The sequence below is a fragment of the Cervus elaphus genome, chromosome 18 (assembly GCF_910594005.1).
Source record: "Cervus elaphus chromosome 18, mCerEla1.1, whole genome shotgun sequence".
NCBI classification, from domain to species: Eukaryota; Metazoa; Chordata; class Mammalia; order Artiodactyla; family Cervidae; genus Cervus; species Cervus elaphus.
The window spans coordinates 32,799,618-32,823,293 of NC_057832.1; the positions used below are offsets into that span (position 1 = coordinate 32,799,618).

Below are 23,676 nucleotides of genomic sequence, written 5' to 3' on the forward strand. Positions count from 1 at the left end.
CTAGATTTCTCTTATCATAAAGTCTCCAGCACTGTCAAAAAACCTTAACTTTCTCCACTTTGTACAAATTCTACAAAATAAATTTAAATTCCAGAAATATCCTCAATTTAGCACTACAAAACACGCACACCTACTCAGATTGCTCTTCTCCTCCTTCCTTTCCTCTTTCATTACAGAGAATGTTACTCGTGGTCCAAGTCACCAACTCAATTCCACATTCTGTGGTATCCATCAAACATCCCTTTAGCTTCTACATTTTAATTATTTCAACATCTCATAGTTACGTAAACATGCTCAAGAATCTCCCACATTAGAAAAGAAAAAGCTTCCTCAAATTTCTGTGATTCTTCAGAACCAGCCTATCTTTTCTCAAAAGCTTTGTAGACAGACATGTGGCATGAGTCACTCTATCTCCATTTCCTGAGCTCCTACTCAATCCCTAACACATTTTTCATGTGGCTTCACCCCAATCACATCATTAGCTAAGTAAGATCAGCAATGAGCACCCTGTGTTCAAATCCAAGGATTTTTTTTTTTTTTTCACTCCTCATCTTAACCTCTCAGCAACATCTGGCAGCTATGAACACTTGATCTTTCTTGTGGGAGGTTTTTCTCTGGTCTTTGGAATACCACAAATCTCTCACTGTTTTCCTCCTCGGTGACAATTCATTTTCCTCTTCACAATCCCATCTACTCCAATACACTCAAAAATATTAGAATTCATCAAGATTTGTTCCCTAAATCATCATCTTTCTCATTCTACAGTATTTTCTCATGAATTATTATCTATTCCAAAGGAATGAATTACCATCTGAACCACAAAATGTATATATCTCTTTCCCTGTTTGCTGCTCTCATCTCTTTATTCATGTAGCCAACTGTTCACTCAAGAGTTGTGCTGGATGAATGAAAGCAATATTGGTTTCCACATAAGGGTAAAAGAATAATGATCTCTTGTGAATATATCCTTGTGAATACTTTTATTGTCCTTTTTTTTTGATAAATTCCAAATTTCCCTCAAGACCCAACTCAAGCTCTAAATGATCTGTGATTAATTTCTTAGTGTCTTATTTATTCATCTCCTATAGCAATCAGGTAATCCTCTGCATCTATTTTTATTGCTGCACATAGACCATGATATTATAACTTCTACATCTATGTGTCTTCCCGCAACACCCAATTTAGAAGCTACTTAATGTTAGGGCCAGATTCTATTTATAATTTTCTTCCCAGAACTTACTAATCTGATATATGGTAGATGCTTGAAAATTAGAACAACACATTGTGTTCTGGGGTTTTCAAGTATATATTAATAGATACTTCCGTAAAGAGGGATTCTGTGATTAAATAAGGTCAAGGAAGTTTGTACTAAATCTCATTCCAAGAGAATCTAACACACACTTGCACCTGAAGAACTGTAAGACATCCTTAATATAGAAAACTATTTAACTTTGCTTAATGTGTAGATGGGCATCCCAGGTGGCAGAGTGGTGAAGAATCTGCCTGCTGATGCAGGAGATGTGGGTTTGATCCCTGGGTCAGGAAGATCCCCAGAAGGAATGGCAATGCACTCCAGTATTTTTGCCTGGAAAATCCTGTGGACAGAGGAGCCTAGCAGGCTACTGTCCATGAGGCTGCAAAAGAGTCAGGCACAACTGAGCAACTAAACAACGTTTAGATAAGGAAAGCTTCCTTTTCCCTTTTCTTGTCTTAAAACACATTGGTATTTCTCAAACAATTTTTCCTTATGTCTTGAGATAGTTAGGATTTTAACTTATTAGGGTCAGCAAAACAGATGTCGAAGACCCAGAGGGTATGGGGCATCCTCCACCCAGGATACTCATCAACGTATAACTCCTTCAAAATAGGTCTGACACTTCTTAGCAGAAAAGAAATTTTGATCAACATAGTCCTACCATTCTACTGACATATACATCAAGTCTAACAGATTCTTAGTGTTTTCTTTTTTGCAAAGGTATTAATTTCAAAAATTCAACCAATAGAATGGGAAAATTATTACAGCCACATTGAAACCATTCTTTTGGGTTTTTTTGAAAGTGCGCTTATAAAGATAATACGGGCTTCCCAGGTGGCGCTAAGTGGTAAGGAACCCAGCTGCCAATGGAGGAGACATAAGAGATACAGGTTCAATCTCTGGGTTGGGAAAATCCCCTGGAGGAGGTCATGGCAACCCACTCCAGTATTCTTGCCTGGAGAATCCCATGGACAGAGGAGCCTGGCGGACTACAGTCCATAGAGTTGCAGAGAGTAGGACATGACTGAAGTGACTTCGCACACTAAGATGATATAGTTACCTCAACACCAGCTGTGCCACCAGACAGTTACGCAGATAGTTTGAATGATAGAAGCATTCATAGCTCTAAAACAGAATCCCCATTTAAAGCTCAAAAACCCTACCACTTTACTCCCACAAAATGCTGTCTAGTACACTTTGGATAGAGCACATTTAAAACCAAGGACCCAAAACAAAACAACAGCCCTCCCATGAAAGACGTTTATGCTTTGCTTTCTTCCATGTGTTATAGGGAAGGAGACTCTACTTGCCAAACAGAAAGTTCTGACATATGGCGTGGCAAATAACATTATATAACAATAAAGCACCCATCCTGGTAATCAGAACTCTTATTAGGAACAACAGGATTGCAAAATGACTCATCAGCCTCTGTGCTCTTTCCCGATTCTAGTAATTTGGGACAAGTGTGGGGAAGTTACGAGTTGTTTATATGCAGCCCAAAATGACAGGCAAGAGAAGTTACTAAGCAACATTAAGTACTTGCATTTTCTCATCTTTAAAAGCTGCCACGAGCTGAATAATCCTGTAATATAAAGGTAAAGGGAAAAGCAATGTGGGAGTCCTGTTTTTGCCTCAATGAAAATGTTTTGCTCAATAATTCTGAAATTCTGATTCACCATGAGTTCATCTGTCTTGGTTTTAAGGATTATCTCAGGTGTATAATCCCCTTCTATTCACTGTGAACACCAGAAATTTGTTCTATAATGGAAAAGAAAAAAAAAAAAAGCAAGGCGGGGTGGGGGGAGTAGTTCTTCTGGGTCTTGAAACCAGTTTGTCCTCCAGTAAATGGGATCTTTGTTCTCTAATTCAGCTTTTAGTTTTTTTCATAGCATGTATTACAACAATAACAACCACAACAATAAGTCATGCCCTGGTGTCTTTGTTTAGTGTATCTGCTTCCTGTTTCTCTCTCAATGAAATGAGTTCAGTACTGTAGGAACTTGTCTATTATTTTCCACTGCCTCCCCTGAGTCTGGCCCAGTGCCTGCCAAGGACAGTAGCCCATCCATGACTGAGATGAACTAGAACCCAGTGTCATGGTATTAGGAGTTGTGTTTCTTAAGGAGATGGTTTTAATAATTATGTCTACTGACCCTTAAATTTCCCGGAAATCGCTGTGTTGTTGACAATCTCTACGACATATACTACAAAGGGCAGACAAGTGAGAATTCCCCAGCTCTTATGTCTTTTGATTAAGGAACCAGCAAAGGGATTCCTTGGTCAAAAGCCCAGGAAGAACTTTTCCTTACATTCTCTGTCTCAGCAAAACAGCTTGCTGAATAAACTACAAACTCATCTTTTGTGCTTGAAGTCTGTTTTCAGGTCAAGGATCCTATAAAGCTTTTGCACAGCACCTCTGTTTCCTCCTCTTTCCACTTCATCTAATTCAAAAGGAGCTGATGTAGGGAGTAATCAGTCTCCTCACAGAAGAGGTCACATTTCCCAGCAGGCTTGGGTATAAACAGCAGAGTAGTCAATATCAATGAAAACAGAATATCATTCCGTACCTTAAATGAATGATGTATGTGTGTTAGTCGCTCAGTTGTGTCTGACTCTTTGCAACCCCATGGACTGTAGCCTGTCAGGCCCCTCTGCCCGCGGAATTCTCCAGGCATGATACTGGAGTGGGATAGCTGTGACTATATTTTTAAGAGGAAGAATGAAAATGAAAGACCTCTTATTATGATTCTAGTTAAGAGGAGGTGAATTAAAATTTTGCCAGCCACTCTATGGGTGGTGCTTACATGTGTTATTTAAATGATCTGGGTTAACTGTTACCATTTTTTATAATTCAATGAAACCCTTTTGGGAAAAATAAGAAGACTCTCTATAGAGAATGTTGGTTATAACATTCAATAGATTTTATGAGTCATATTTTAATAATATAAAACTAAAATAAAAACCACTTTTAGATTTAGATTTTATCTCAAATATTTTCTCTGTTATTGATACTTCATTCTTTACCTGAGACAACATCTCCAAACTTAATAGGAAATAATAAATAACTAATACTTTTAAATATTTATTATGTACCTTCTGTTCTCAGACCCTTGCATGATTAAATCATTTAATTCTATGAAGTGGTTATCATTTTCATTTATCCCCGCTTTTCAAAGAGAAATCTAAAGCATAGAATTTAACTAACTTGCTCAAGGTCATCCAAGTAGTAAAGATTTGCAGCTAGGCAATTTGAATATAAAATGTAAGTTTTAACCCCTATATCATAGTGTCTGCTGCTACTGCTACTGCCAAGTCACTTCAGTCGTGTCCAACTCTGTGCGACCCCATCCCTGGGATTCTCCAGGCAAGAACACTGGAGTGGGTTGCCATTTCCTTCTCCAATGCATAAAAGTGAAAAGTGAAAGTGAAGTCACTCAGTCGTGTCCAACTCTTTGTGACCCCACGGACTGCAGCCTACCAGGCTCCTCCGTCCATGGGATTTTCCAGACAAGAGTACTGGAGTGGGGTGCTATTGCCTTCTCCGATCATAGTGTCTAAGAAGGGAATAATGAAATTCAAATGAGCATTGTTGCATGTTCAGAAATTATACATGGAGTCAACTTCTCCACATCTTCAAGATGAATCATCAAACTATGAAATGAGCTAAGATTCTTTCAACTTAATTATAATTATATTACAAAGAAGGCCTAGCCACCTCAATGGGGTAAGCTTATCCAGAGATATTCTGTTGACAGAATTTCAAAGAGATTTTAAATAGCTACCGCACTTCTCATTCCGTCTGTCCTTTTCCTGGTTATAATTTAATATTTCATAACTAATTCATGTGGATTAGAAAGAGACTGAAATAGAATCATTTGACCTAAGATGATATTTTTAATAAAAATATTGTATTTTGGAAAGCCTTATGTGATGTCCATCTAGTTCACATTGTTATAATATTTACATACTTACTGAAAGAAATTTTAAAAATCATTTAACAAGTAAGACCCAAATTATCCCATAAACAAAAAATGCTTCTTTTGGAGGAGGAGAAATGGGGATTGATTTTCCCACCATTATCCAGGCTTCCCTTGTGGCTCAGCTGGTAAAGAATCCGCCCACAATGCAGGAGAACTGGGTTCTATCCCTGGGTTGGGAACATTCCCTGGAGAAGTGAAAGGCTACCCACTCCAGTATTCGCGCCTGGAGAATTCCATGGACTGTATAGTCCATGGGGTCACAGAGAGTCAGACACGACAAAGCAACTTTCACTTTCATCCATTTCTTCATTTTTCTCTAGTGGTAGTCAAGTTCCTATCATCTGGTCACAAATATGACTCAATATTTTTGAGCAATGACTCACTCAAAGCCTCAAGACTTTTCCTCAAAAGAAAAAAGAGTTCAACAAACAATTTATAAAAAGCACCATTTCACAACTTTATTGTCCCACAGAGCAAAACATTTTTAATGAATAACTTATTGTAATATTTGTTTTCCCCCTTCAAAATACATTAGTACCATAAGCTAGATAACATTAAAAATTTCAATATTATGATTTGGAAGTATGACATCTATCATATCATAAAACATTATCTCCTATGTTCTAGATATGCAATTCCAGACAGGGTGAGAAATATCTTGTGAGTAATTTTACAATAATTATGAGTTCAATGTATTAAAATATGTTGCATGGCTCAGACCTTACAACTTACAACTATTCTCTATTCTCTAACCTTTTTTTGCAGAGGGTAAAGCCTGTGAAGGGCCTCCCTGGTGGTTCAGTGATAAAGAATCTGCCTGCCAATAAGATCCCCTGGAGAAGGAAATGGCAACCCACCCCAGTATTCCTGCCTGGAGAACACAGAGGAGCCTGGCAGACCATAGTTCATAGGGTCGCAAAGAGGCAGCCACGACTTAGCGACTGAACAACAAAGCCTGTGAAAGGGACTGTCTATTTTTTTCATAGAATTGAATTAGAGCTTTGAATTCAGTGTACCAAAAGTGTAACTTATTATTGAAGTTATTACTGAACTCCAATAATGTATTAGACGGTATCTGCAGCACTGAAGTCCCAGAGATAAAAAAGGCTTGGTTTTCTTCCTTAATGTAGATAAGATTATTTCAACCCTCTGTGGCATATTCAATTTTAAAGTCAAGCACACATTTCAGTGGAACCATTGAGAAGGCTAGTGGGGCCAGTGGTAGAATACAAACAGAATTCAAGAAGGTCATGATACTAGAGCAGAAGCTTAAGAGATACAGATGCATCATCAGGTAAAACCTAATAGACTGACTGTATCCAGAAAGAAGTTGTAGACAGAGATAGCCTTCTCCAGGGGATCTTCCTGACCCAGGGATCAAACCTGGGTCTTCTACACTGCACGCAGACTCCTTACCATCTGAGCAACCAGGAAAGCCCAAAAATAGCCATGAGCAGAGACAAAAGAGATGAACAAATAGCTTGCAACATGCAGGGTCATAACAAACCAGTGATAAGAGTAGACTTGGAGCTTTTGGTTAAAAGCACGGGCTCTGGAGCCAGACTGTCCAGATGGGTTCCCATCCCAGCTGGATCCTAATCTCTAACTGTGGGTGGTAAGTCATTTAATCCTTTTGTGCCTCAGTGTTCTCCTTTATAAAATGGAAATGATGATGATAATAGGATTATCCCATATGAGTGTTTTCAAGATTAAATGCTCAAAAATGCTTAAACAAGCAACTAGCATGTAGGAAGCACATGATAAAAATTACTGTCACTATTTTTAAAATATGAGGGCAAGAAAGCCAAGGCACCACATTCAAAAATCAACCCTTGAAATGAACTCTATTCCAAACCTCTACCTGCAGTATCACAAATGACAAAGAAAAGAGCAAGAACTGGGGTTGACATCATGAATGTATCTGCAAAGCCTCATCACCATACAGATCTATGACAGCAGTTCAGTAGCATCACCTTTCCTTATGGAGCATGTACATTTATACATTGATTTTGAAGATGACAGCTTTTGTGCTCCTTAATCTGTAGTGATTGGCATATTGCCAATAAGAAATAAATGAGTCAAGGACATTGTGTTTCAAACTTAAAATGCCATACAGACTCCCTGTTACAAGGCAAATTCTTCATTTCCAATTGTTGACTCAGATAATACTTAAAAAAAAAAGAATTTCAGCTGTTTAAATTTAGCATGCTGAGAAAGACCAATCTTAAAATACTGTTTGGCATTATGCCCATAACATTTTCATTTTATTCCTTGTTAGTATTTGTCTTCTGTGATGAGACGACAAATGACAGTAATCATGTTATTCTCCTTAACACTTCAAATTTTACCTAAATGAACCATTTTGCTTTTATCCTCACCAGTTAAAGATGGCCTTTCATTTCCTGGCAAATTTTCAGAAGGTGATTATGCAAGAGCCAGTGATATTTCCAAGCACTGTTTTACCTCTTCAGTCATCATCTGGTCTTTCTCCCTCCTTTTCTTTGAATCATCATTTTTACTCTTAAACACACATACATGCACACACACGCAAAGGTGATTACCTGAACACAAGGCTAATCTAATTTTTATAATCAGACCTATTTAAGGAGATATTTTGATTCTCTGCTTTATCTGTGTCTTTAAACATCTCCACCCCACACACAGCCCAAATAGGTTGTTTTTTTAGAGTTCCTCAGAGCACAGAATCTAGACAAGGTCTCAGCCCAGCCTCCAACCATGTGATCTCCTTATTTTACTCCCACATTAACTCCATCATCATCCTTCCCAGCAAAGATGCCCTCGGCTTCATTTTCATGATTCATGAAGCCAGAGCAGAACACTGAAATTGGAATTGTAAAGTACGCCAAATTTGGTTTTGGGGTCAATTTAGGTTCCAGTTTAAGCAGATTCAATCTTGGATATCAGTAAAGCTGAGAGTTCTCTCTTGACTGATATAATTTTTCAAGCACTCTGAGCCCACACCATCCACAAAACAATAAGCTCATTCCACTTGATCCATGGTAGAGTACCGTTGTAATAAAACAAAGTGACAAAGTGATGAAGAGTTGGAGCTAGTCACACTTGAGGGCTAATCCAAGCCCACCGTTTACTAAATATGTTTCTTTGGTAATTTGCTTATTCCCTCTGGGGCTGAATTTCTTATCAATGGGAGAGAATGCCATCTCTCTCCTATAGCTCTTATCCTATAAGTGAGAAAACATATTCAAAGTGCTTAACCTTTGAAAGGGCAAGACAGGGGAAGGTACAAACTACTTGGTTTAAAATAAATAAAATACAAAGGTGTAATATACAGCTCGGGTTATACAGCCAACATTTTAGAATTTTTAAATGGAATGCAATCATAACAATACTGAACCACTATGTTACACACTTGAAACTCATACTGTAAATTGACTACAATTATAAAGCAAATAAACAAAGTGCTGAACCTAAGTCCTGCCATTACTGCACTCACCATAACCAGGAACTTCTTATGGTTTACACGGTGAGAAAGCCGTACATGCAAATAACTTAAGGAGCTATCAAGGAGTTGAACCTACTTCACAGGCAATTCCTAAGGATGAACAGGTGCGTGGGATTCTTACTGGAGGTCATATTTTGTGTTGGTGTTTTGCAAGAGCAAGAAAATGCCATAGATGCAAGAGGAACAATAGGAAGAGGCTTCTCCAATATCTTGTCTAGAGCTTCCTCCAGGCAGGGGCTTCTAAGCTAAAGGTGTTACTCTTGTAAAGAGAATAATGCTAGAGTCCAAGCATACATAAGTACAGTTCTATTCCTGAGTCCAGCCAGGAAGAGAAGCACCCAGGAAAGGATATTCTTAAAATATCATTTCAAGCCTAGATATCAATATCACAGTCGTGATTGGTAGGCAGAATAAGATTGAGGGACCAGATGATCTTCGTCTGGCTTGTCTGGCCACAACTCTTCCTTCTTTCACGTGTGCAAAGAAAAGCATGAGTCACAGGATACTCGTCTAGTTCAGACTCTGTTCCAGCAAATCTTACCAATGGTTTAAACTTTAAAATAATTATTTTATTCCAAAAATGGCTTTGAAAATCTTCTCCTCAGATATAACATGAGGTTTGTTTACCAATAGGACAACCAAAATACCAAGCAAAGGTATTCCCCAAACTCAATACCACCTGCCTGTTTTTTCTTTAAAGAAATCCTGAAGGACTCCTATTCAATTTAAATTCTTATCAGTTTCAATCAGGCTCTCAGGCTGATTTTTATTCTCTTTAGCTAAATTCTTGCGGAGAAGGCAATGGCACCCCACTCCAGTACTCTTGCCTGGAAAATCCCATGGATGGAGGAGCCTGGTAGGCTGCAGTCCATGGGGTTGCTAAGAGTCGGGCACGACTGAGCGACTTCACTTTCACTTTTCACTTTCACGCATTGGAGAAGGAAATGGCAACCCACTCCAGTGTTCTTGCCTGGAGAATCCCAGGGACGGGGGAGCCTGGTGGACTTCCATCTATGGGGCCGCACAGAGTCGGACACAACTGAAGTGACTTAGCAGCAGCAGCAAAATTCTTGAGGTTCGGGTAATGATTTATTCTAAAGTTATCTGGGAACTACTTATAAACTCATCACAAACATATTCTTATAGTCTTTGTATAGATGTGATTTTTTCATATTTGCAAAAAACTTTAACCACCATCATGCATGCACTATCATAACAAATATATCCCCTGGATTATATTTGACTTTGTGATATAAGTTTTTTTGCACTGAGAAATTATGCATGTATGGAATGGATTACCTCCAACAAGCTGGGTATTGCGATAAGAACACAAATATACCTGGAGATCCCTAAGAAGCATAGGCAAAGTAATTAAATTATATTCAGAATATGTTTATAATAAAACAAGATTAGGTGGTTAGAGAAATATTGATAAAACCGAAAATGAAAATATTTGGAGATTATTAAACTAAAATAATTGGAAAAGTCTGATCTTTTGTTTCCTCTTTTCTAATAATGGAGAACTCAGATTACTTTACATTTCACAATAGTTGCTTGATAAGGTTTTGACACTCGTTTCCACCTATAGAATTTATGGCAGTACATGAAAGTGTTTAGCTCAAAATTCTGGATTCTGTTTTGGATAACCTCTGCTTTTCCATTAATATTTCTTGGAGAAAACTATAGTAACATAGTATTGTCTTCAACGATCCAGTAGCTAAGTCTAGTATTTTTGTGACATATTCTTTCTGCTTGAGAGAGTCCCGTTTTTTTCTCCATTATAAAAATCTAGTCAGTGTAAAAGAGGACCTGGTTAGAAATACTCCAGTGTTCTTAGATTATTCCTGGTTTCCTTTTTGAAAAAGACCTTTCATGTTCTGCCTGTATTCACATTCATTTGGTCATTTGCTTTACAATGGTCTGACCTGTTTCTACCTCCTTTTAAAAGTTGGTTATCTGCAATTTGAGCAGCCAGTAGAAGTCATTTTTTTTTAAAAAAGTTTTTTAAGCCTCTTTTTTTTTTTTTTTTTTTGCCAGTGAACACAATGCTGCTTGGATCTAAGTATAAGTCCATGTATGTAATAAACCAACACTTAGAAATTTCAAAGAAGGCACCGTTTAGCAAGTGGAAGAGATTATTGCAGTTGTAAGAAAGTGGGGGAATCCTGTACCCACTACAGAGTACTTGAATGTTTCTCATATCATCAGTGTCGCCTCAGGTTGTTGCCTAGCAATTATTTAAAGACCTACTTCACGTCTTAATAAAGTAAATCAAAGACTCTTGTTTTGTTTGATGGCTTCTTCACAGGTTAGGAATAAGTCTGGAATGAAACTTAATTAACTGGGCATTTGAAAATCTAAGCCAGCCTCCTCACACATTTTCTGTTGAAAATGCAAGCTGTTACCCATTAGTAACTTTCAGAAGCCCACTCTTGTAAGTAAATCTAGAAAACGCATTTACCAGTGGTGCTGCCGAAAACCACCATAAACAGGGTGCTTCCTGCAGACCTACCCGACAAGCAGCGTCCGTAGGTACCTAACTGAGAGTAACTCGATTACAGCATAACTAGGACAGAAGTCAAAGAGACAAACCGATTTAATATCTCGTGGTGAATCCAAAGCTCTGCTTTTCTAACTTTCCTCGCCATTTCTGGTCAGCTTCCCTGCCCCCCGCACCACATACCCAGAAGCCACTCAAATTACCAGCCGTGTCGAGCTGAACTTACTGCAGTGTGATGCAGGCGAAGCCTGGCCACAGCTCTGAAGCCAGAGCCACTGCTTTTCCGGAGAGGAGCCGGGACTCGCCAGCTCGCAGGATCCCTTCCAATTCACACGCTCCGCTCAGTCAGAAGGCTCCCTCACAGCTCGGCCTCCCCAGAGGAGTGGAGCTTCAAGAACTCTGCTCACAGCATCTCCTCCTCTCGACTTCCACCCCCCTTCCAGAACACCCAGCCCAGTCTAACTAGTGTCTGAGAGATGGAAATCCACTTCCAGTCAACAACACGGGCTGCCGGCAGCCTCCCGGCTCCTGACAATTTGCAACTCAAAAACCGCGGAGGCTGAAAGCTGGAGGTTTCCGGAGCCTCCGAGTCATCTTTGGCAGCCCCCCCTCCCCACCCCTCACTCCTCCCACTTCCCCCCTCCTCTACCGCGGCCGCCTCCAGGCTCCCACTAGGTATCACGAATGATTATTTTATTACCCATACCAATAAGCATCAGGAGGAATTTGTCAGAGATGAAATACCTGTTGTCCGTGACTAATGCTCTTCTCTCGTGTCTTTGAGTCCTTGATTTATAGCAAGATGCGTTGATATTGAAGTGTGTGTGTGTGTGTGTGTGTGTGTGCAGCGAGGAGGAGGCGATCCACGCAGCGGCTGCAAGCAACAGCCTTGCCTATCTCTGGCTGCCGCTTCTACAGCTGCTGTTGCTACTACTGCTGCTGGAACTCAGGGAAAATGAGACAGGAGAGACGGGGCTCTAGGGCTGTTTCACTGCTGGAGCAGTTATAGGACAAGGGAGGAGGCTGGACAGGTGGAGTGGCTGTCGCTGAGGCTCTGAGCTTGATTCCGGGCAATTACTACCATTCAGAATACAATTCCCCTCCACCAGGAAACCTGATACCTGTCTGCCTCTCCCTTCAGCCAAATGTAGTCCTTGATGGGTCATTGTTCATCAATGACCTGCCTAACCCACTTCTGGAAACTGTAGCAGCTGCACACTCTTTCTATATTCGGACTTGGTAACCTGGGAACAGGTGATTGGGGGATGGATGAGGATGAAGAAGGAAACGATGGGGGAGAGTAGGCGAATATTAAAAGAGTTGTACATATGTCTAACCAATTGGGGCACAGGTAAAAATGAAAGTTTTGAGCTATGTGTATAAAATAATGCATTGGGGGGGTAATAAAAATATAAGTCAGTAAAAAAAGCATGCCTGCTTTACAAAATGTGTGCAAAGCCAGACAGTTATTAAGGAGCTTGTTTAACAGCTTAAATGCAGAGAATGTTGATATACATGCCCCTGGGTGTCTCTCAGCTCCCCTGTGATACATCTACTGTGATTTCAATGTGTTAATACCACTGTCGGCTACAAATTCTGGTGAAACCTACTGGTTACCGCTGTCTATGTATGTTCCCTTTCTCCTTATTGGCTGCTCATTCCCTGCCCTGTTATATCTCCAGATTATTCTCACATAAGGTGATATGCAGCAGAATTTATAAGTTAAAGAGGGTCTCCAAACCCTCTAAGACTAGAATACTTCTTAATGACTAAATGTATTTGCTATCATGTTCTTGTTCTGTAATAGGATGGGAGACTATGAACACACGCACGAACATGCACGCACACACCTTAATTGAATATTACTTTTAATCTGCTTTCACCATTCAATTTTCTGACCTAAAAATAAACTTAATTATTTTTGATTTTATTAGTAATGGACACCTTTAATTATCTCTACCTTGCTCTGAGCAATTTTCATATATGCCATACATTTTCCCAGTTGTTAGGGATTGTAGAGTCAGGATTAAATTGAACAGATGTTAATGAAAAAAAAAGGAAAAGCCCCTGGAAATACAACAGGGAACCCAGAAGGAGGGAAGAAACCCAAAAGGATTACATAGTACATCTTTTCCTGATCTGTTTACATTAGAAAAATCTCTGCCTTTACCAAAACAAAGCCCAGTTAATTTCAAAGCATTTCTCAATTATCCAATAAGTATCAATTTTACTAAACCAACCCAACTACAGTTATAACAGAAAAAAAAGTTTTCTTTTAAAAATCACGCAATACAGTAAATTCAGAGTATCTACAACTTTTCAAATGTCAAATTCTAATGAAAACTGATGCCAAACAGCCACATATTTTTGCCTCAATTTCTGTTTGTCTACTAAATATCATACAACATGTAACTGATATTAAAAATCTGAAGAGGAGAGTAGATTGAAAACATATACACTATCATACGTAAAATAGATAGCCAATGGGAATTTGCTATATGACGCAGGGAACTCAAATTGGGACCCTGTGACAACCTCAGGGGTGCAGTGGGGTGAGAGGTGGGGAAGAGGTCCAAGAGGGAGGGGACACATGTATACCGGTGACTGATTCATGTTGATGAATGGCAGAAACCAACACAATATTGTAAAGCAATTATCCTTCAATTAAAAATAAACAAATTAAAAACATAATAAAAAATGTGAAGCGTAATTCCACATTTCCTATTTATCTACAATGGAACCTAAGGAACTAGGCAAAAATAGTGGACATCACTTAAAGACACATTTGATACAGAGGCTAATTTTATTCCTAGGTGATGTGATGTGAAAGTTATCCTGCCCTTCAAATCCCATAGTTTAGCAATATGGGGGGGAGGGCGGTGTGGGGGTTCAGCTTTACTTTTATTCTCACTTTAAAATTCAAATATATTTAAGAAGAGTAGTTACATTGTAAACATTCTTGAGACAGAGAGAGAATTTCTTAGATATCTTTATTACAGACAAACAGGAAACTAAAGATCCAGTCTAGATAGAAAAGGAAGAACCAGGAAGAATTGAAATAATTGATCATGAGCACTTACTTTGGCTGGCTTTTATAAAATTGCTTACAACATTAGTGAGATTTAAAGAAGAAACCACTTTCTTAACAAGACTACCACACAATTCCCAAGGTTTGACAATGGAAGAAGAAAAGTTTTGGTTGGGGATTGATGGCTGATCCTTATCTCTGACCCTTGTAACTCAGTATTTTCCATTTTGGAGGAAAACTTAAAAATAACTGCTTTATAACCTCATGCCCATTTCTCTAAGATGCCTCTTGGCCCCCAGCTCTAAATTTTCGGAAACTTCATAAGGATCATTGTATACTTACTTAATCTAAAAAGATAGTGATAGAAAAATGAACTTGTTCTATAAATTCCCATTAGTCAAAAAAATCTACAATTTATGGGAATACAGAAAGAAATAATTTCTTAACTTTCAACTAAATCTCTTTTACCATAGAAACATGTATTCTCAAACTAAATTCAGTGATTTAATAATACTCATTCACTGCAAAGAAAAACCAAAGGTCAGTAAACCTGCAATGGCAGAAGTCCTGTTTTTCTAGCTCACTCATGTATCTCTGAAATCCATCAAACTGCTTAAAATATGTGTATGCATAGTAAATAGTTGCTTTTTTTTTTTAAATAAATGAGAAAATGAGTCAATGAATTAGCCTATGAATGCAGGGCATTGGAAAGATAAGTGGACAGAGAATAAAGATGTTTAAATTCACCCAGCCCTTACTCTGCTGGTAAATAACTGTGGCGCTTTAGGGAAGTGACTCACTTGTGGTTTCGAGCATCCTTTCAGGCGTCTCCCTCAGACCCCACAAAACTGTAATAAATGCCTGTCCCTAGTACTTCTCCAAAATGGTTTTTCTACTATACAAATTCAATCAATAAAATTCCCTAAAATCTCATTTCCTGAGCATTGTACAAACCAGTAACAACAGGACCCATATAATCTCTAAGAAACACATGGTTTTCTCCCACTTTTGACTCTTAAATCTGCAAGTGGTCAAGTGAGTACTGGGCCAGATGCTTAAAGAAAATAGGATGTTACACACTTAAGTATGTGTTTCTAAAATAATAGTCCTGAATCAGTGATTATAAGCAAGACCTTTGTTGACCTACTACAAACAGAAATAAAGTAAATCTTATACAAATAAAAAAATTATGAGAAGCAGAGCTTAAATAATGTAATACCATAGATTACTTACAGTAAATATAAGTCCATGTCCAATCACAGACTTTTATGTAAACTGGTATTTAAAAACACCTTGTCATGTTAATTTTATTCAACAAACATTTACTGAACATCCATTTACTGCAAAGCTTTGGAAAGACAAACACAGTCCAACTGCATTTAAAGGACATATGGCCCCATAAAAAATGTATTCCTACTTTGTAATTAAAAGTTTTTGATTTAAGCATATTATGTTTTAGAAAAATAAAATAGTTCAAACTTATATCAAACATGATTTAAAACCTAGCCAAATTTGACTTAGGTGATGAAAGGAGAGCTACCTCTTAAATTGAGCAGACTGTCACATGGGGAATATTCCACTGGTTTCCAATCCGTGAATCAATAGATGTAGGCTGGGAGGTTGGGGAAGATCCAGAAAAAATACAATCTTAGGGAACTGACTTTAAAAAGTAATAATCACAACATGCTGGCTATGGACAGGCCCTTGACCTCATCTAGTTCAATTTTCATATTATATAGGCTAGACACTAACATCTTATTTCATCATGGTTTATTGCTGGGAAGGTTATTTACCAGTTTCTCCAGTGTGAAGGAACAGCACAGTGTTAGAGATGGGAATACCAGACCATCTCACCCGCCTCCTGAGAAATCTGTATGCAGGACAAGAAGCAGAAGTTGGAACTGGACATGGAACAACAGGCTGGTTCCAAACTGGGAAAGGAGTACATCAAGGCGGTATACTGTCATCCTGTTCATTTAACTTTTATGCAGAGCACATCACGCAAAGTACCAGGCTGGATGAAGCACAAGCTGAAATCAAGATTACAAGAAGTATCAGTAACTGCAGATATGCAGATGACACCACCCTAATGGCAAGAAAGTAAAGAGGAATTAAAGAGCCTCTTGATGAAGGTGAAAGAGCAGAGTGCAAAAGCTAGCTTAAAACACAACATTTAAAAAATGAAGGCATGACATATGGTCCCATCACTTGACAGCAAATAGATGGGGAAATAATGAAAACAGTGATAGACTTTATTTTCTTGGGCTCCAAAATCATTGTGGATGGTGACTGCATGATGCAATTAAAAGAAGCCTGCTCCTTGGAAGAAAAGCTATGACAAACCTAGGAAGCATATTAAAAAGCAGAGACATCACTTTGCTGACAAAGGTCTGTATAGTCAAAGCTATCGTTTTTCCAGTAGTCATGTAAAGATGTGAGGTTTGGACCATAAAAGAAGGCTGAGTGCCAAAGCACTGGTGCTTTTGAACTGCGGTGTTGGAGAAGACTCTTGAGAGTCCCTTGGACAGCAAGGAGATGAAACATGTCAATCCTAAGGGAAATCAGTCCTGAATATTCATTGGAAAGGCTGATACTGAAGCTGAAGCTCCCATACTATGGCCACCAGATGCAAAGAGCCAACTCATTGGAAAAGACCCAAGTGCTGGGAAAGACTGAGGGCAGGAGGAGAAGGGGGCGACAGAGGATGAGATGGTTGGATGGCATCACTGTCTCAATGGACATGAGTTTAAGTAAGCTCAGTGAGATAGTGAAGCACAGGGAGGCCTGATGTGTTGCAGTTTATGGGGTCACAAAGAGTCAGACACAACTTAGCTACCGAGCAGCAACATGTCCATTATAAGGATCTCAGAAGGAGAAGAGAGAAATGGGCAGAAAATGCAACTGATGCAATAATGGATGAAAAAGTCCCTTCACTGAGGTATAATCAACAAAATTAGAATGTATTTAAAGTGTACAGTGTGATAATTTGAGGTACATATACATTATGAAAGAATTCCCATTACCAACTTAATTACCCATCACTTCATGTATTTAATTTTTCTCTTATTTTTGTGAAAACACTTAATGCTTCTACTCTCTTAGCAAACTTCTATTATAAAATATAGTTTTACTGACTATGTCACCATGTTATGTATTAGGCCCTCACAATATATTCATCTTAAAACTGAAAGTGTGTATCCTTTTACCAGCCTCTACCTAATTCTCCCACTACTGTTGATAGTTCAGCTATTTTTTAAAATTCCATATATAAATAAAACCATGCAGTATCTTTTTTTTCTCTTACTTATTTTACGTAGTTTAATGCCCTCCAGGATCATCTATATTATTAAAAACTACAGAATTTCCTTCTTTTTAAGGCTGAGTTATATATATATATATATATATGTGTGTGTGTGTGTGTGTGTGTCCTATGTCATTGCAGAGTGGTTCAGTTCAGTTCAGTTCAGTCATGTCCGACTCTTTGCGACCCCATGAACCACAGCATGCCAGGCCTCCCTGTCTATCATCAACTCCCAGAGTTCACCCAAACCCATGTCCATCGAGTCGGTGATGCCATCCAACCATCTCATCCTCTGTCGTCCCCTTCTCCTCCTGCCCTCAATCTTTCCCACCATCAGGGTCTTTTCCAATGAGTCAGCTCTTCGCATCAGGTGGCCAAAGTACTGGAGTTTCAGCTTCAACATCCGTCCTTCCAGTGAACACCCAGGACTGATCTCCTTTAGGATGGACTGGTTGGATCTCCTTGCAGTCCAAGGGACTCTCAAGAGTCAGAGTGGTGGAGGCCACAAAAAGGAGAATGCTCTTTTTGGATCAACACTGTTGGCAGGTCATGGGTGGGACTCACAGTGACCTCACTGCTGACTCTTGCAGCTAATGCTGCTGCCTGGAATGAGAGTTACTCTCTGGTTCCCAGAGGGTACCCACCAGGACACAGAACAGGATGTCTAGAATGAAAAATGCAACTTAGGCTGAAGGGCAAGGAGAAGCAGATGCTCTGCAGTGGCCAGAAAACGTTCACCTGCTGAGGTGGAGGTGCATGCTGTTATGTGGGTGTGAGTGTGGGTATGGGAATAATGGCTTCCCTGGTGGCCCAGACAGTAGAGAATCTAACCGCAATTCAGGAGACCTGAAGTTTGATCCTTGGGTTGGGAAGACCCCCTGGAGAAGGGAATGGCTATCCACTCCAGTGTTTTTCCTTGGAGAAGTCCAAGGACAGAGGAGAAGCATTTTCTTTATTCATTCATTGGTTCATAGGCACTTAGGGTGTTCCCATACCTTGGCTATTGTGAATAATGCTGTCACGAACATGCGAGTAGAAATACTACCTCAGGATCATGATTTCCTTTCCTTTGGGTATATATGTATACACACACAGAAGTGAGAATGCTGGATCATACAGTATTCTTAATTTTCTGAGGAATCTGCATACTGCTTCAGAGAGAAGTCACACTGATTTATTTCCCCACCTACAATTCACGAGTCCCCGTTTTTCACATCCTTGCCACCATTTATCTCTTGTCTTTTTGATAACAGACATCCTAACAGGTGTAAGGTAACATATCGCTGTGGTTTTGATCTGCTCTGATCTATGTTATTTCCTTCCTTCTACTAATGAGCTTAGTTTGTTCTTTTTTTTCTAGTTCCTTGAGGTCTAAAGCTAGGTCATTTGTTTGAGATCTTTCCTTTTTCTAAATGTATGCATTTATCACTTCTGTCTTCCAGCTGATTCTGCTGCATCTCATAAGTTCGGTATGTTGTGTCTCCAACTTCATTTGTCTCACGATTTTTTTTTTTTTTGATCCATTTGTTGTTAAGGAGCAGGCTGTTTAATCTCTACATATTTGTGAATTTTCACTTTTTCCTCTTGCAGTTGGCTTCCAGTTTTATACTGCTGTGCTTGAAAAAAAGATGTCTGATATGATTTCAATCTTTTTAAATTTATTAAGACTTGTTTTGTGGCGTAACATTTAATCTGTCCCAGAAAATGTTCAAAGGGCATTGTGAAGAACGTGTATTCTGTTATTGTTAGAATGAATGTTCTGTGTATGCTTGTTATAGCTATCATTTAGCCTAAGTCCACTCTTTCCCTATTGATTTTCTCTCTGGATAATCAACCATTATTGAAAGTGGGGTATTGAAGTCCCCTATTACTGTACTGCTGTCTATATCTCTCTTCAGATCTGTTAATATTTGCTTTATATAATTATGTAATCTGACATTGGGTGTATAAATATTTATAATTGTTATATAATCTTGATGAATTGACCTCTTTATTATGATACAATGGCCTTCTTTGTCTCTTGCTGCCATCTTGGCTTAAAGTCTAATTTCTTTGATATAAATATAGCTACCTCTGCTTTCTTTGGCTTGTCTACATGAACCCTCTATTTGGTAAATCACCTACCCCCTTTTCACTAAGATCATTTTCTAAAGATTTATCTTGTTCTTTTGATTGGAACATATTCCCATATTTCTTCCTTTCCCTTGCCTTTCCAAGTTGGTTTTTGAACATTAGGTAAGACAGCCACCTCTCCTAATCTTGACAGACTGCTCTCTTGTAGGAGATGAAGTCTATCAGTCAGCCCAGTTCAAGCTCTAGGTTTTCACTCAATCCTTTGTGATTTTCCAAGCTGCAGTCTTTGTTCTCAGGGGCTCCTAGTATTTGAGGGTGTGCCAAGACCTGTCAGTACACCAAAGGGAATGCTTGCAGTCGGCACCTAGCAGGGTAATTAGAAGCCAGATCCTCAAGTATCAGCTGGAAAAGTATGCAGTTAAGCCTCCACGCAGGAAAAACTGGGAGATGGGCAATTTTGCCTGTTTCTTCTGTGTTGAGTATGGGTGTATAATCATGGTATGGGGGTGAAGTACTCCTGCTCCCATTTAAAAACTGCTTCTTTCTAAGTTAAATTTATTTATTTTTAATTGAAGGATGATCGCTTTACAGTATTGTGTTCGTTTCTGCCAAACATCACCATGCTAACAACTGGATCTTTAGAAGCACAGATACATGAAAAGATATCCTGTTCTCATCGTTTCTAAGAATTAATGTTCAAAAGTGACCATTCCACCCAAAGCAATCTACTGATTAAACGCAATCTCTATCAGAAATCCAATGACACTTTTTACAGAAATAGAAAAGCCCTAAAATGGGTGTAAAATCACAAAACACTTCAAAGAGCCTAAGCAATCTTGAGAAAGAACAAAGCTGCTGACACACTTCCTCATTTCATACTACATGGTGCTACGTTGCTTCAGGCATGTCCAACTCCATGCGAGCCTACGGACTGTAGCCCGCCAGGCTCCTCTGTCCGTGGGATTCTCCCGGCAAGAACACCGCGGTGGGTTGCCCTGCCATCTTTCAGGGGACCTTCCTGACGCAGAGATCAAACCTGTGTCTCTGATATCTCCTGTGCGTTCTTTACTACATTTGTCACCTGAGAAGTCCAAGTTCCTTGACTTTGTTTCTGGCAAAGATTTTTTTAGATATAGTATCAAAACACAGGAAACCAAAATAAAAAGTGGACTACAAGAATCTAAAAGCTTCTGCACAGCAAAGGAAACCAACAAAATAAAAGGGCAACCTATGCAACGAGAGAGTATATTTGCAAACCACATATCCAAAAGGGTTAACATCCAAAATATAAATGACATTTACATTACTCAATAACCAAAAAGATAATAACTCAATTATAAAACGGGACAAAGATATGATAGATATTTCTTCAAGGAAGACATACAAATGGTAACAGATATGAGAAAGAGCACTCCACATCACCAGTCACTAGGAATACGCAAATTAAAACTACAATGAGGTATTGTCTCTCACCTGTTAGGATGTCTCTCATCAAAAAGACAAGAGATTGCAAGTATTGCTGAGCATATAGACAAAAGGGTACCCTTGTGCATTGTGGGTAGGAATATAATTGGTGCAGTCAGTGCAGAGAACAGTAGGGAAGTTTCTAACAAAATTAAAATAGAACTATCATATGACCCAGAACTTCCATTACTTCATATATATCCAAAAACTGAGAAGAGGATCTCAAAGAGACATCTGCACCCCCATGTTCATGGCATCATTATTCACAATAGGCAAACTATAGAAACCTAAGTGCCCACCAAAGAATGAATGGCTAAAGGCGAAATGTGTTTGCACCTATAATACATACACACACAGTGGAATTTTATTCAGTGATGAGAAAGATAATACTGCCATGTACAACAACTCAGAAATCCTTTCATTTGTATACATGCATCAAATCATCACAATACACACCTTAAATATCTTATAATTTTACATGTTGATTATACATCAATAAGACTGAAACTTTAAAAAATTTAAATAAAAGCTATGAGCTTATATACAAAACAGAAAGAGACTCACAGACACAAAATCAACCTTATGATTACCAAAGGGGAGAGTAGGGAGGAGGGATAATTTAGGAGTTTGAAATTAACATATACACACACACACACACACACACACAGTGTGTGTGTGTGTGTGTGTGTGTGTATAAACATTTCAGACTCTTTTGTTGACTATGATGGTTACTTCATTTCTTCTAAGGGATTCTTGCCCACAGTAGTAGATATAATAGTCATCTGAGTTAAATTCACCCATTCCAGTCCATTTTAGTTTGCTGATTCCTAAAATGTTGATGTTCACTCTTGCCATCTCCTATTTGACCAGTTCCAATTTGCCTTGATTCATGGACCTAACATTCTAGGTTCCTATGCAAAATTGCTCTTTACGGCATCGGACCTTGCTTCTATTACCAGTCACATCCACAACTGGGTGTTGTTTCTGCTTTAGCTCCGTCTCTTCATTCTTTCTGGAGTTACTTCTCCACTGATCTCCAGTAGCATATTGGACACCTACCGACCTGGGGAGTTCAACTTTCAGTGTCCTATCTTTTTGCCTTTTTATACTGTTCATGGGACTCTCAAGGCAAGAATGCTGAAGTGGCCAAAGAAAGACAATGCCAAAGAATGCTCAAACTACCACACAATTGCACTCATCTCACACGCTAGTAAAGTAATGCTCAAAATTCTCCAAGCCAGGCTTCAGCAATACGTGAACCATGAACTTCCAGATGTTCAAGCTGGTTTTAGAAAAGACAGATGAACCAGAGATCAAATTGCCAACATCTGCTGGATCATCCAAAAAGCAAGAGAGTTTCAGAAAAACATCTATTTCTGCTTTATTGACTATGCCAAAGCCTTTGACTGTGTGTATCACAATAAACCATGGAAAATTCTGAAAGAGATGGGAATACCAGACCACTTGACCTGCCTCTTGAGAAACCTGTATGCAGGTCAGGAAGCAACAGTTAGAACTGGACATGGAGCAACAGACTGGTTCCAAATAGGAAAAGGAGTATGTCAAGGCTGTATATTGTCACCCTGCTTATTTAACTTATATGCAGAGTACATCATGAGAAACGCTGGGCTGGAGAAAGCACAAGCTGGAATCAAGATTGCCGGGAGAAATATCAATAACCTCAGATATGCAGATGACACCACTCTTATGGCAGAAAGTGAAGAGGAACTAAAAAGCCTCTTGATGAAAGTGAAGGAGGAGAGTGAAAAAGTTGGCTTAAAGCTCAACATTCAGAAAACTAAGATCATGGCATCTGGTCCCATCATTTCATGGCAGATAGATGGGGAAACAGTTTCAGACTTTATTTTCTGGGGCTCCAAAATCACTGAAAATGGTGACTGCAGCCAGGAAATTAAAAGATGCTTACTCCTTGGAAGAAAAGTTGTGACCAACCTAGACAGCATATTAAGAAGCAGAGACATTACTTTGCCAACAAAGGTCCATCTTGTTAAGATTATGGTTTTTGCAGTAGTCACGTATGGATGTGAGAGTTGGACTATAAAGGAAGCTGAGCACCAAAGAATTGATGCTTTTGAACTGTGGTGTTGGAGAAGACGCTTGAGAACCCCTTGGACTGCAAGGAGATCCAACCAGTCCATCCTAAAGGAGATCAGTCCTGGGTGTTCATTGGAGGGGCTGATGTTGACGCTGAAGCTTCAATACTTTGGCCACCTGAAGTGAAGAACTGACTCACTTGAAAAGACTCTGACACTGGGAAAGATTGAAGGCAGGAGGAGAAGGGGATGACAGAGGATGAGATGCCTGGATGGCATCACTGACTCAATGGAGATGACTTTGCGTCAACTCCGGAAGTTGGTGATGGACAGGAAGGCCTGGCGTGCTGTGGTCCATGGAGTCGCAAAGAGTTGGACATGACTGAGGGACTGAACTGAACTGATACATAAACAAAAAACAATCAAGGACTTAATGTGTAACACAAAGAACTATGCTCAATTCTGTAATAACTTTAAAGGGAAAAGCATCTGAAAAAGGATACACATACACACACACACAAATCACTTTGCTGTATG

The 23,676-nt window shown here is 39.1% G+C and overlaps 1 protein-coding gene across 4 annotated transcripts in view; it reads right to left on the reverse strand.

The window, feature by feature from the left end:
• DGKB (diacylglycerol kinase beta) overlaps positions 1–11,759 on the reverse strand; it is an 809,350-nt gene extending 797,591 nt beyond the window's left edge. For 2 of the 4 annotated variants that reach the window (XM_043872849.1, XM_043872848.1), the window contains exon 1: positions 11,446–11,730. The gene's annotated coding sequence lies outside the window, so the exon portion shown is untranslated. Of the gene's footprint in view, positions 1–11,422 lie in introns of all 4 variants that reach the window. The other 2 variants (XM_043872850.1, XM_043872847.1) reach the window with 2 other exon arrangements.
• Between the last annotated feature and the right edge of the window lie 11,917 nt (positions 11,760–23,676).